The sequence below is a fragment of the Hylobates moloch genome, unplaced genomic scaffold (assembly GCF_009828535.3).
Source record: "Hylobates moloch isolate HMO894 unplaced genomic scaffold, HMol_V3 SCAFFOLD_3, whole genome shotgun sequence".
Taxonomy (NCBI): Eukaryota; Metazoa; Chordata; class Mammalia; order Primates; family Hylobatidae; genus Hylobates; species Hylobates moloch.
This window is the reverse complement of record NW_026652278.1, coordinates 134,947,644-134,961,916: the sequence shown is the minus strand read 5'-3', so window position 1 is coordinate 134,961,916 and position 14,273 is coordinate 134,947,644. Positions and strand designations below refer to the sequence as shown.

Genomic DNA, 14,273 nt, shown 5'->3' with positions numbered 1-14,273 from the left:
TCCAACAACAATAGACTGGATTAAGAAAATGTGGCACATATACTCCAATGTTAACTTTAGAGTACTGAGAAGAGATTCATGAGAGGGTACTCTCTAGGTGTAAAACATTCTAATTTTATTAACCACTAAATACAGTTTTGTTCACCTGCAATGTTTTTCTTCTCTCATTTTGTCTTGTGTAGCCAAGTTGAGCTTGGTAATGCTATTTCCCTGTTTCACCTGGGCTACTTTCTGATAAAATGGCTTCAGGCTGGCAGACACATTTTCTGTGATTAATTAGGCATAAAAGGGTGATATTTTCCTACATAATTTCACCTTTCATGCTTTAAATTGATTTTCACCTTTACAGCTTCAATTTTTCTCTCCGCTGAATTTACTTGTTGGGGAAAAAAGTCCTAAGGAGGAGTACACTGGTGCACAGTATAATGAAGGTATCTGGAAGGGATTTCTGACAGATTTCTACACAATCACAGATCCTTTCTGCTGCCTTGCACCCTTCCCTGAGCCCCACGCCTCTGTCCTCACTTACCTGCCTGGGCCTCCTGGTGTGGAAATGGAGGATGGAGGGAACAGCTGCACTTCAACTGTTCCTGCCAGCCATGTGCTCCTCCATGCTTACTCTGATTCCTTCATTTGCTCACTGTCTTCAACTCTAACTTGTTTCCTTACTAGGCCCAACATGCTCTTACTTTACAGTTCACCACAAAGTAGTATGACATAATAGAATGAACACAAGTTTGCAAATACGGTTTTAGAGTCATTGCATGACAAGTTCAGGAAAGATGAGTCTTCCCTTTCCTTGGGCAAGAATTCCAAATGTCAAAAAAAATGGGGCCCCTCCAGATAAGTAGATGTCATTGCCTTATTCAGAGTTGCTTAGGAAGAACTTGCACAATACAGCAAAATATATAAAACACATTTAGTGGAAAACAAGTGCAGCTAGAAGATGGGAAGGAATTGGATTCATCCTAGTTTAATGCTTCTTTTTATTCTTACCAACAATCATTTTCCCCAGAGAATTTGGTGAATCTTTTTTACTGAGTCTTGTTTCCTAAGTGCACTTTACATGAAAATTCTTTCCTAGCAGATACACCTCACTCATTTCAATAACTTCTTTTATTACACTCCAAGTTATTAATGTTAATTTTTAGACAGAAAGATTCCTTAGTTTGGGCCTAGCATGCTGGTTCACGCCTATAATTCCAGCACATTGGGAGGCCAAGGCGGGCAGATCACTTGAGGCCAGGAGTTCCAAGACCAGCCTGGCCAACATGGTGAAACCCTGTCCCTACTAAAAATACAAAAATTAGCAGGCCATGGTGGCACAAACCTGTAATCCCAGCCACTCGGTAGGCTGAGACAGGAGAATCACTTGAACCCAGCAGGCTCAGGTTGCAGTGGGCCCAAGTTGCACCACTGCATTCCAGCCTAGGTGACAGAGCGAGACTCCGTCTCAAAAAAAAAAAAAAAAAATTTAAATTAAAAAAATAGAAAGATCCTTTGGTTTGTTGTACTGGATTTAGACCAGTAGTCCTCCTAAAGGTATTAGTTCAACTACCTAATATTGTTTTGCTTGTTCAAGAATTCTCACTTTATGAACCTCCTACTGAAAAGAGCTTAATTTCAAATTTTTTTTCTCATGTTTTAGTCTGGTAATCAAAAGAAGAGTCCCCTAATTCCAGAATTACTGAATAGGCACACATGGTCCTTGTGGAAATATTTGTTGTATAATTACATTACCTGGGAAGTTTTTTGAAAATACAAATCTGGGCCCAGCCATCTAAACACTCTGATTTAATTTGTCTGGAGTAAATACTGGGCATCAGTATGAGTAACTTCCCCAGCAATTCTAATGTGCAGCCAAGTTGGAAACAATGGTTGGCAAAATGTTAAGCTAAGCCCCATGTACACTTCCTGTATAACCTCTTGTCCTTGAGTGTATGTGGGACCTGTGACTTGCTTCTAATTAATAGAATATGTCAAAGGTGATGGATGCCACTTCTATGTTTAGGTTTACACATGTGCATACCTGTGTGTATGTGTGTGTGTGCATCTCTGTCTTGCTGGCACACACTAGAAGAGAGTCTACATTGACCTTAAAGAAGGAAACAGCCATGATGTGAACTACCTATTAAAAGATCCACATGACACAGAACTGCAGGAAGCCTCTAAAAGCTAAGGGCAGCCTCCAGTCAAAACCAGTAAGAAGCTGTTGAATGACCACAAGTAAATGAATTCTGCCAAAAATTCTTCCCTATTTGAGGCTCCAGATGAGAATGCAGTCCAGCTAATACCTTGACTTCAGTCTTTTGAGACCCCCAGCAGGGGCTCTAGCTAAGCTGGGCTTGGACTTGTAACTCATTGAAGCTGTGAGATAATGTGTTTTTTCAGCTGCTGAAGTCATGGCAATTTTTACATGGCAATACAAAATAGGAAACACTGTATAATAATTATATCAGAGCCATTTGTATTTGTGTTGCTCCTTTATGCCTTTTAAAGTTTGCCCAAAACATAAAAAAAAAGAGTCAAGCCCTATTATTTGCTGCATTCTAGTATCAAAAACTTGTACAGCTTTTTTCTCCAAGTTCTGCATGTCGCCATTAAGAGAAGGCAGAAAAGGCCCAGGTGTGGTGGCTCATGCCCATAATCCTAGCACTTAGGGAGGCCGAGGCAGGTGGATCACTTGACCTCAGGAGTTCAAGACTAGCCTGGCCAACATGGCAAAACCCCATCTCTATAAAAAATACAAAAATTAGCTGGGCATGGAGGCATGCAACTGTAATCCCAGCTACTCAGAGGCTGAGGCAGGAGAATGGTTTAAGCCCAGGAGATGGAGGTGGCAGTGAGCTGAGATCGCACTGCACTCCAGCCTGGGCAACAGAGCCAGACTCTGTCTGAAGAAAACAGAAAGAGGAAAGGCAGGAAAGCATGCAGTCTTCACCTCAATTTACCCGACTCACAAGACCCAAAGGGACTGAATGGGATTTTTTTTCTATATTCCATTTCATTTGCCACTTTCATTTCTATTGCTCATTAAAGTTTTTAAAACTCTTTATGTATTATTCTTTTTTTAAGAAAGGAAAAAGACCATTTGAATGAATAGTTGAGTTATTTTTAAATTTATATCTTTATGGCACACCAGGAAAACCAAATGAACAGGGAGGAAACTGGCAGCATGTAACATTAAGCGCAAAATGGTAAGATGTTATACACAGCTAGGGACTTGGCAGAAATACAACATACAGAAAAATCTTTTGAGCTATTAGTTCTTCAGATATTACAAAAAATGCACCTCCAAGAATGAGTCCATTGAAAAGAAAATAATAGTAATGCTGAATTAAAGTACACTATTCCATTCAGCACATAACTGATTATTTTATATGAAAGTGACCTATGTCATCTTTACTTCCTTCTCTCCTTTCATCTGTTAAGAAGTATAAATGACTTAAGGGTGGGCTTTATTATTTTCTCACAGGTTAAAGCATTTCCCGATGTCCACATTGGATTTGCACAATTTCAACTAATATGGGAGTGTGTTGGCCAAGTCTTTTTGAGGGTCACATTAACTCATTAATAAAAGAAACCAACTTATAGCATTTCAGTTGACCAGTTTACTAATCAGCACCCACTGAAATTAGAGCACAGTTACCATCTGTTGAGGAAGGAGCAGATAGTGCAAATGAATTCTAAGGCCCTCCAGACTCCAGCATTTTGTTCTGTGTGTGCATTTCCATGTCCCCATCAAGGGCACTGGAGTGCTCGCCAGTGAAACTCTGAACCATCTTATCCGAAACCTTTGAATATTTAAGAATTGGGATTTCGGTCTTTTGTAATGTCTTTCCACCCATCCTCTGAGTTCCTATTGAATTCATAGGAAATCAAAAGTCTCTATCTTGCTTGATTCTTGTACAGCAAGCCAAACACTGAAAAGATTTAGCAAATGGTAATTAGAGAAATCATCTAATAGACCAACATTAACTATTTGTTTATAGATTCTGTGAAAATTATGGTGAAATGAGCAACCATTTAAAAAAGAAGGGAGATATGTGTTTTTAAAACCACTCAGGAATCCCATTGTTTCTTAAGTCCTGGTTAACACTCTGGAAACATATTACTTGTCTGACTAAAACCAAATCAAATTACTATCCCCTATTTAAATAGTAAGTAAAAGAGAAACATTGAATATTATTAAAAGGAATACCTAGACCACTACAGTGATCAAATAAATGAGCACTGAGTTTGTTCACTTGCCAGGAAGATAATCCCATCATTGAAAAAATTCAGAGTAGTTCACTGAAGATGAGAAGTCAGGGACTGATATATCCCGAAGAAAGAAAAGTCCACTGTGATTATGCTAATTAAGGACTGAAGCCTGTACACAGGAGAGGGTGGGATGAATCCACGGTACTGATATAAATGATTAAAACAAATCCCATGCTGGCTGTGGTGGCTCATACCTGTAATCCTAGCACTTTGAGAGGCCAAGTGAGGAGGATGGCTTAAGGCCAGCAGTTCAAGATCAGCCTGGGCAATATGGAAAGAAGTCGTTTCTACAGAAACTTTTTAAAATTGGCTGGGCATGTTGGCATGTGTCTACAGTCCCAGTTACTTAGGAAGCTGAGGTGGGAGGACAGCTTGGACCCAGGAGTTCAAGGCTGCAGTGAGCTATGTGTGTGCCACTGCACTCCAGCCTGAGTGACAGAGCAAGGTCTCTATAATAAATAAGTAAATAAGTACCAGTTCCATGTTCACCATTCACAGAAGACTCGTCAACTGGGCCTGGTAAGGGTTTAGACACCACAGTCATTGATCATCTTTGGCTGATAGTTCATTGTCATTTATAAGATATGGCTGGTTAGAACCAACTGTGGGGAAGGTCAAGTATAGCATCCGGCTTTTAATGTCTCCTGAACAAGAGCTTTGTGAGTGAAAACTGCTTTTACAGTGCCTTCTATTGGTTTTCATCTATTCAGGCAAAACAACATGCCTACAATAAGATAGGCAAATTATCAGACTTTTAGGTCTACACTACTACCTTGGTTTGGAGAGAGAATTTCACACACCATTAGTGTCCTTTCAGTATTGTTTCAGACTTCTTTTGTTATCGAATCATCAGATGTATGAACTGGTGGAATGCTGACTGTGCGATAGCATTTATGATTTTGTTAACGATTGACATGACAAAAGCAATGAATGGGAACAAAGATAGAAACAGCATAACTAATATTTATAGAATGCTCCCCAGCTAAATTCCTGTTTTGCCAAACCCAAACTGTGAGAGTAGATGTCATGGACTGGTTTGTTCAATTTGAACAACCAATTGATTTGTTCTTAAATTTTATGCAAAGGTTCCTCAACTGGTCCTGAAACATTCATTCAGCGGAAACAGAAGGTGTTAACTAGTGTGTAAACAGACCTTAATTTTTCATAAATAATCTGCAATTCTGTTATCTAGTACCATTGTAGCAAGTACATGGAGCCTCATTTGCCAAGCCTGTAAGGCAAATATAGTTTCATTTGCAATGACAGACAAGGTGAGAAAAAATTTATATACAGCTTTCTAAGGTAAGTAGTCCAAGCCAAGGAAGAAAGTCCCATTGAAAGACATGAATATCTTCAACTCTTCCAGGAAGGTCTACCTATCATCAAAGTACAGTCAACAGGTATTACTAATGCCTGAAGAAGAATGGGAAATTTAAACCTTGTGAAGGATCTTATTATTAACACTCCCAGGTTAACATTTTTCTTTCCCTGGTTTGTTATGAGTATATTTAATTTTCACAAAGGAAAAACAAACAAGAGTCTGTGCAGTCTGTAATGGGATCAGGAGGAATGCAGAGGTTTCCAGAAAGCTGAAGCACTGATCCAAATATTGTCTGATGCACAAGGTGAGAAGAACATAAGGTGTGCAGCATGTATGACAAACGAGAATTTAGTGATGATGAAGAGTTGATGGTGTTTTCAGGATTTCCATACTGGTAAGGCAGAATCTATGACTGCAATAGAATCCATTTAAAACTTTACAATGAAATTTAACAGATATAGAATCTTATTCATATAAACATTTTTGGTAAATGATATTCTCTGTTCTACTATCCTTATTAAAATTAAATTGGCTGTATTTTATACAACTAAGATTTTTAAGCCATGGAATTTCAGTTAAAGAAAAAAAGCTGGCCAGGTTTGGTAGTTTATACCTGTGATCCCAATGCTTTTGGAAGCCAAGACAGGAGGATCACATGAGGCCAGGAGCTTGAGACCAGCCCAGGCAACATAGCAAGGCCCTATCTCTATTTTTTTTTAATGCTTTAATTAGCTGGGTGTGGTGGTGCACACATGTAGTCTCAGATCCTTAGGAGGTTGAGGTGGGAGACAGCTTGAGCCCAGGAGTTTGAGGCTGCATTGAGCTATGATCACACCATTGCACTCCAGCCTGCGCAAGAGAACAGGACTCTGTATTAGTCCACTCTCACACTGCTATGAAGAACTGCCCAAGACTGGGTAATTTATAAAAGATAGAGGTTTAATTGACTCACAGTTCCACAGGGCTGGGGAGGCCTCAGAAAACAAATCACTGCAGAAAGGGAAGCAAACACGTCCTTCTTCACTTAGTGGCAGGAAGGAGAAGTGAGTGTCAAGCAAAGGGGAAAGTCCCTTATAAAGCCATCAGATCTCATGAGAACTCACTCACTATCATGAGAACAGCATGGCAGGAACTGCCCCCATGATTCAATTTTCTCTACCTGGTCCTGCCCTTGACACGTGGGGATTATTACAATTCAAGGTGTAGGTACACAGGGCCAAACCATTTCACTCCATCCCTGGCCCCTCCCAAATCTCGTGTCCTCACATTTCAAAACAAAATCATGCCTTTCCAACAGTTCCCTAAAGTTTTAACTCATTCCAGAATTAACCCAAAAGTCCAAGTCCAAAGTCTCATCTGAGACAAGGCAAATCCCTTCTGCCTAAGAGCCTGTAAAATCAAAAGCAAGTTAGCTACTTCCTAGATACAATAGGAGTACAAGCATTAGGTAAATATACCTGTTCCAAATGAGAGAAACTGGTCAAAACAAAGGGGCTACAGGCCCCATGCAATTCCAAAATCCAGTAGACCAGTCAAATCTTAAAGCTCCGAAATGATCTCCTTTGACTCTATGTCTCACATCCAGGTCATGCTGATGCAAGAGGTGGGCTCCCATGGCCTTGGACAGCTCTACCCTGTGGCTTTGCAGGATACAGCCCCCTTTCCAGCTGCTTTCATGGGTTGGCATTGAGTGTCTACAGCTTTTCCAGGCACACGGTGTAAGCTGTTGGTGGATCTACCATTCTGGGGACTGGAGGATGGTGGCCTTCTTCTCACCGCTTCACCAGGCAGTGCCCCAGTGGGGACTCTGTGTGGGGGCTCCAACCCCACATTTCCCTTCTGCACTGCCCTAAAAGGGGTTCTCCATAGGGCTCCACATCTGCAGCAAACTTCTGCCTGGACATCCAAGCACTTCCATACATCCTCTGAAATCTAGGCAGAGGTTCACAAACATCAATTCTTGACTTCAGTGCACCCACAAGCCCAACACTATATGTAAGCCACCAAGGCTTACGGCTTGCACCCTCTGAAGCAATGGCCTGAGCTGTACGTTGGCCCCTTTTAGCCATGGCTGGAGCTGAAGCAGCTGGGACACAGGGCACCAAGTCCCAAGACCCCACAAAGCAGCAAGGCCCTGGGCCCATCCCACAAAACAATTTTTGCCCCCTAGGCCTCTGGACCTGTGATGGGAGGGGCTGCCACAAAGTTCTCTGATATGACCTGGAGACATTTTTCCTAATTGTCTTGGTGATTAACATTTGGCTCCTCATTACTTACGCAAATTTATGCAGCAGGCTTGAATTTCTCCCCAGAAAGTAGATTTTTCTTTTCTATCACATTGTGAGACTGCAAATTTTCCAAACTTTTCTGGTCTGCTTCCTCTTGAATGTTTTGTCGCATAGAAATTTCTTCTGCCAGACATCTTAAATCATATCTCTGAAGTTCAAAGTTCCACAGATCTCTAGGGCAGAGGCAAAGTGCCACCAGTCTCTTTGCTAAAGCATAGCAAGAATCACCTTTATTTCAATTCCCAACAAGTTCCTCATCTCCATCTGAGACCACCTCAACCTGGACTTAATTGTCCATATCACTATCAACATTTTAGTCAAAGCCATTCAACAAGTCTCTAGGAAGTTCCAAACTTTCCCACACCTTCCTGTCTTCTTCTGAGCCCTCCAAGTCTCCAGGAAGTTCTAAACTTTTCCACATTTTCCTATCTTCTTCTGAGCCCTACAAACTTCCAATCTCTGCCAGTTGTCCAGTTCCAAAGTCGCTTCCACATATTTGGGTATCTTTATAGAAACACCCCACTCTCTGCAGTATCAAATTTACCGTATTAGTCTGTTCTCATGCTTCTATGAAGAACTGCCTGAGACTGGGTAATTTATAAAGGATAGAGGTTTAATTGATTCACAGCTCTGCAGGGCTGGGGAGGCCTCAAGAAATTCACAATTATGGTGGAAGAGGAAGCAAACATGTCCTTCTTCACTTGGTGGCAGGAAGGAGAAGTGAGTGCTGAGAGAAGGAGGAAGCCCCTTGTAAAACCATCAGATCTTGTGAGAACTCATTCATTATCACAAGACCAGCACAGCTGAAACTGCCCCCATGATTCAATTATCTCCCCCTTGTCCTGCCCTTGACATGTGGGGATTATTACATTTCAAGATGAGATTGGGTGGGGACACAGAACCAAATCATATCAGACTCTGTCTCTAAAAAAAAGAAAACCAACTAATCCTTAGTATATGAAAATACAGCATGTCCTAATACCTTAAGTAATGTTTGCTAATGCATCAATTTTGCAACTCAAGTTCTCCTCTGAAGGATCTTTGAATGAATATTCAGTGTATTTTATGTAAAACATTCTTAAGCTTTCATGTTGTATGTCTTATTATTTCTCATATTTTCCAACAATTTTAAATGCTGGGCAACTTTTATAAACAGAGGATTTCTTTTTTTGTTGTTATTATTATGTATTCTCCAGTGAAAGATCTGAGTTTAAATCTTCATAAAAGCGCTTTAGGCAAATTAGGTAACATTAAAATACTTCATCTCTCTCACTGGGGAAGCAGCAAATCTCCCCCTACAAAGGGTTCTTGTTGCAAAGGCTACATACAAAATGCACCTTACTAAATTAAAACAAGCAAACAAAACATGAAGACAGAGTCCAAACATATAAATAATAATTAAAAGTAATTAAGATATGAGATTTTGTAAGATGCCTGTATCCAGCCAAGTTTCACAGATGAAGAAAAAAAAGGCAAGGGGTGAATATCATAGTAGCTATACTAGTTGGAATTCTCCAGAGAATCAGAAAAAGAACCAATATATTGATAGATAAGTAGATAGATTGATAGATAGACAGATAAAACATAGATATTTACTGGCTGACACAGTTGTGGGGGCTAGCAGATACAAAATCTGTAGGAAAGGCTGGAAATTCAGTTAAGAGTTGATGTTACAGTCTTGAGTCTGAAATCTGCAGGACAAGCCAGCAGGCAGGAAAGTAAGGCAGGTTTTCTATGTTTCAGTCATGAGGTAGGATTGCTTACTGGGGAAACCTTAGTCTTTGCTCGTAAGGCTCTTAACTGATTGAATGAGGCCCACCAACATTATGGAGGGTAATCTGCTTTACTTAAAGCCAACTAATTATAAATTTTAATCGCATACACAAATACTGTCACAGCAACATCTAGACTGAGCACCATAGCCTAGTTGCATTGACACATGAAATTAACTATCCAAGTGACTATCCATCACAAAGTTGTCATCATTCTTAAAGCAAGTAGAGGTACCCTGAATGAAAATTCAGAGTAAATCAGTGCCTCTTTTTCTCAGGTTTAAGTAGAGTTTGCAAGAGCTACGAAACAGTTCCACAGACCATGAATGTCTTCGCCCCGCACTAGCAAAACCCCTAGGTTTTCAATGATTATCTTACCGTCCTCACGGAGCACACAGTTGCTCTTCTGTTGAGGTGGGCCACAGACCTGCTGGACTCATGTACAAGCTGCAAGAGAAAAGCAGATTCATGTGTCTTCACTTAAGAAATAGTTATCTTTTCACTAGTGATGCTTATCCCCAGTTTGCTTTATCACCCATTATTAATACATAGAAAGAAGGCCAGAATCAGAAATTATGATAATAATAATTTTGGAAAGGTTAGATTTGAGGGGAAATGGTGCATTTTAATTCTCAATCTATAACTTCTGCCTGGGCTTCCCTTGGGAAACCAAAAGGCCACCTACCTTAATATAACTATGGAACCTCTATGGCTGGGCAGAGGACCTTGGCTTGCCGGGGCAGTCATATTTTTGTTGTATAGCTTGTACTATAAAGTTTATACGTTCTTTGTGAGAAAATGTTTATTTTCCTTATAAACTCCAAGAAATGCTTTTTTAAAAATTGTATGCTTTGTAGATTGAACTTGCCTTTTGTTATTTTTCAAGAAGGTAAAATTATAGAAGCTATTATTGTAATTATTACTACACTCAAAGTTATAGATCTAAAGACTGGAAACAACCTCAGAGATCATGCCCATTTTTGTGTCTGTGTTCAATTAAAGATGTGGAAGTGAAGCATTACCTTGAGATTTTATCACAAATTTCCAGGGATCTACAAGGTTTGACTCCAGAGACATGGCAAAGGAAACAAATACATTGAGAAATCTCTTTGTGGATGCTGATTATTAGATATTCTTTCTTTATATTTTAGATTTTTTAAAGACAGTGTATACAAAATTAAATGACCTTATGGAAAATGGAAAGAGCTCACGTATGCATAAAGACAAAGAAGTAGAAATAGGAAGATGATGCAGATACACGGAGAAGGGCAAGATAAAAGAAACAGAAAGAGGCCCTGGGAAAAGAAACACGTGTGCAAATGCACACACACACACACACACACATGCAGAGCAGGAGGGAAATAAGATTAACAGAAAGTTACAGAGACCAAGAGCCTGGATTTTTCTCTTGTCAATTTCTGTCTGTGTTTGGATGCTCCTGATCATCATATAACAGTATCCTATGTTAAATTATGCAGCAGCATAATTCATAAAACAGTATACACAATCCAAAGTCCCTAAAACTATTTTCACTTTAATAAAATATATTTTAAATAATTTATAATTGATATGCTGTACTTGTACATATTTATAGGGTACAATTTGATAAGTCCATAATGTATGTGTTAAATACTGATCGAATCAAGGTAATTACCATATCCATCACCTCATGCATTTCTCATTTCTTCGTGGTGAGAACATTCAAAAGCCTCTCTTCTAGTTATTTTGTAGTATGCAATACCTTACCATTTACCATAGTCACCCTACTGTGCAACAGAACACCAGAACTTATTTCTCCTACCTTATTGTAACTTTCTGCCTGTTGACCAGCCTCTCCTCATCCTCCCCTCCCAACTGCCCTCCCCAGTCTCTGATAACCACTGTTCTGCTCTCTGTTTCTATGACGCCAACTTTAAAAAAAAAAATCCCACAAGTGAGACTGTGCAGTATTTGCATTTCTCTGTCTGGCTTATTTCACTTAACATGATGTCTCCCAGGTTCATTCATGTTGTTGTAAATGACAAGATTTTTCCTCTTTTCTATGGTTGTGTTTATATTTATATACTTTATATATTATATAATATAAACATTGTGTTTCTATACCACATTTTCTTTATCCATTCACCTGTTGTTGGACACTTACACTGATCCAATACCTTGACTATTGTAAATAGTTTTGCAATAAACACTGGAGTGCAGATACCTCTTCAGCATATTGATTTTATTTCCTTTGGATATATACCCAGCAGTGGGATTACTGGATCCTTTGGTAGTTCTATTTTTAATTTTCTGAGGAACTTCCAAAATACTGTTTCCCATCATTGCTGTACTACTTTATATTCCTCCCAGGAGTAAGTGTTCCCTTTTCTCTGTATCCTCACCAACACTTGTTGACTTTTGTCTTTTTGATAATAGCCATCCTAACTGGAGTGAGGTGGTATCCCATTGTGATTTTGATTTGCATTTCCCTGATAATTAGTGATATTAAATACTTTTTCATATACCTGTTGGCCATTTGTATATCTTCTTTTGAGAAATGTTTATTAAGGTCTTTTGCCCATTGTTTTCTGGATTATTTTGTTTGTGTTTTTTTGCTGTTAGGTTCCTTATATATTCTATATATTAACTCCTTGTCAGGTGTGTACTTGCAAACACTTCCTATCATTGTGTAGATTGTTTCCTTTGCTGTGCAAAAAGCATGTGAGTTTGATGTCATTCCATTTGTCTATTTTTGCTTTCATTGCCTGTGCTTTTAAGGTCTTACTTAAAAAATCCTTTCCCAGCCCAATGTTATGAAGTGTATCCTCTATGTTTTCTCCCAGTAGTTGCATAGTTTTGAGTTTTACACTTAATTCTTTAATCCATTCTGAGTTGATTTTTGTACATGATGAGAAATAGAGGTCTAGCCTCATTCTTCTGCATTTGGCTATCCAATTTTCCCAGCACCATTTATGGAAGAGACTCTTTCCCTCGATGTGTGTTCTTGTTACCTTTGCTAAAAATAAGTTGGCTGCAGGTGCACGAATTTATTTCTTGGATCTCTATTCTGTTTAATTGGTCTGTGTGTCTGTTTTTATGCCAGTACTATGCTGTTTTTGTTACTATAGCTTTGTAGTGTATTTTGAGGTCAGGTAGTGCGGTGCCTCCAAATTTGTTATTTAAGCTCAGGATTATTTGGCTACTCACTACATAAATTCTGTTATTGTTATCTCTTCTGTGAAGAATGTCATTGGTATTTTGACAGGGATTGTATTAAATCTGTAGATTGCTTTGGGTAGTATGGCCATTTTAACAATACTAATACTTAGAATCCAGAAACACAGGATATCTTTCCATTTATTTGTGTCTTCTTCAATTTCTTCAACAATGTTTTATAGTTTTCAGTGTAGAGGTCTTTCACCTTTTGGGGTAAGCATCTTTCTAGGTATTATGAATGGTTTTTGAACTGAATTTCTGTTTGACATGACAGCAGGCAGTATCCAAGTTTAGTCTGCCACTGAACATGATTCATCTATGATTATTCTGCCATCTTTAAAATTTTTCCTCTCTATACAGCATCATTCAAAATGATGCCTAACAGACCCAGTTCTATTTTCCTTAAGAGTATATAAGATTTATGAATTTGACACTTTATTGCTTTAGTGGAACCCTTTGGGATCATTTATAGCTTATGCTATATAAAGGGCATTTTTATTTCTAGAAAAAGGAATATTTTACCCAAGAATGTGTAAGTTAAGTGGAAGTTTTTATTTATCTAACAATTATTGATTTGTGGTCTGGCAGGAAGGAATTTCTGGCAAATGGAATGCTTGCCCTGAAAAGAAAAGCTCAGCTTATATTCTTAGCCCGATAAGTGTTGGCCAAAAACTTGGCTAATGACATCTGTTACATCTCTGGTTTGGCTATTTTTGCAATGTGTGGACTAACAATGGATATTATGATTACAGAGCTGTGCTGTGGTTTACTTAACTTCTAACCTTTCCTCCCTAATTATTGTTTTATTAAACCTCAAAAAGAAGTCTCAACCAGAGGTCATCTATCCCCCATTCACTTAAGGATTTGTTAGATAGATCCAAGGTTCAGCCAAACTCACAATTGTTAGTGAATACACTTGGTTCTAAAACCTGGGCTGTGGTCAGTAGAACTTTATTTTTATGCCTCTACAAGGCTTCTTTTTTATCTCCTTTTTTTCATGTAGACCTTCAGGTGGCTTCCCTTTTCCTCACATCTATGAATCAAATTGCTGTTGGAGTCATCTTATTTCTCCTTTGAGTACACTGTGTACATAAGCTGTGTAGGGATATGACATTTATCTTTGTATTCGTAGAAAAATAAGTGTTTCTGGCTTTTACACCTCCTATTTCACTGACATTAGCACAGGCAGAGTTGGGCTGTCTCCTATGTGTATAAGGAAGAAAAGGGGCTTGCTTTGATTGGGACCAGGTGTTTCTAAGATGTACAGTGCATTATGGCTTTCAGGAAATATTTGTTTTTATTTATTACACTATCTAATTTTAATGCCAATCAAGTACAACTCTATATGACCAATGTAACATGATTAATTTATAGAACATGAGAATGCTAGATTTTGAATAAAAAGTTAAATAATATATACTATGGACATGTAAG

General features: G+C 38.8%; 1 protein-coding gene and 1 pseudogene across 1 annotated transcript in view; one reads left to right on the top strand and one right to left on the bottom strand.

The window, feature by feature from the left end:
• FREM3 (FRAS1 related extracellular matrix 3) overlaps positions 1 to 14,273 on the top strand; it is a 116,222-nt gene that overhangs the window by 39,764 nt on the left and 62,185 nt on the right. The gene's annotated exons all lie outside the window — the stretch shown is intronic.
• LOC131383171 (beta-glucuronidase-like) overlaps positions 5,909 to 14,273 on the bottom strand; it is an 88,772-nt pseudogene continuing 80,407 nt past the window's right edge.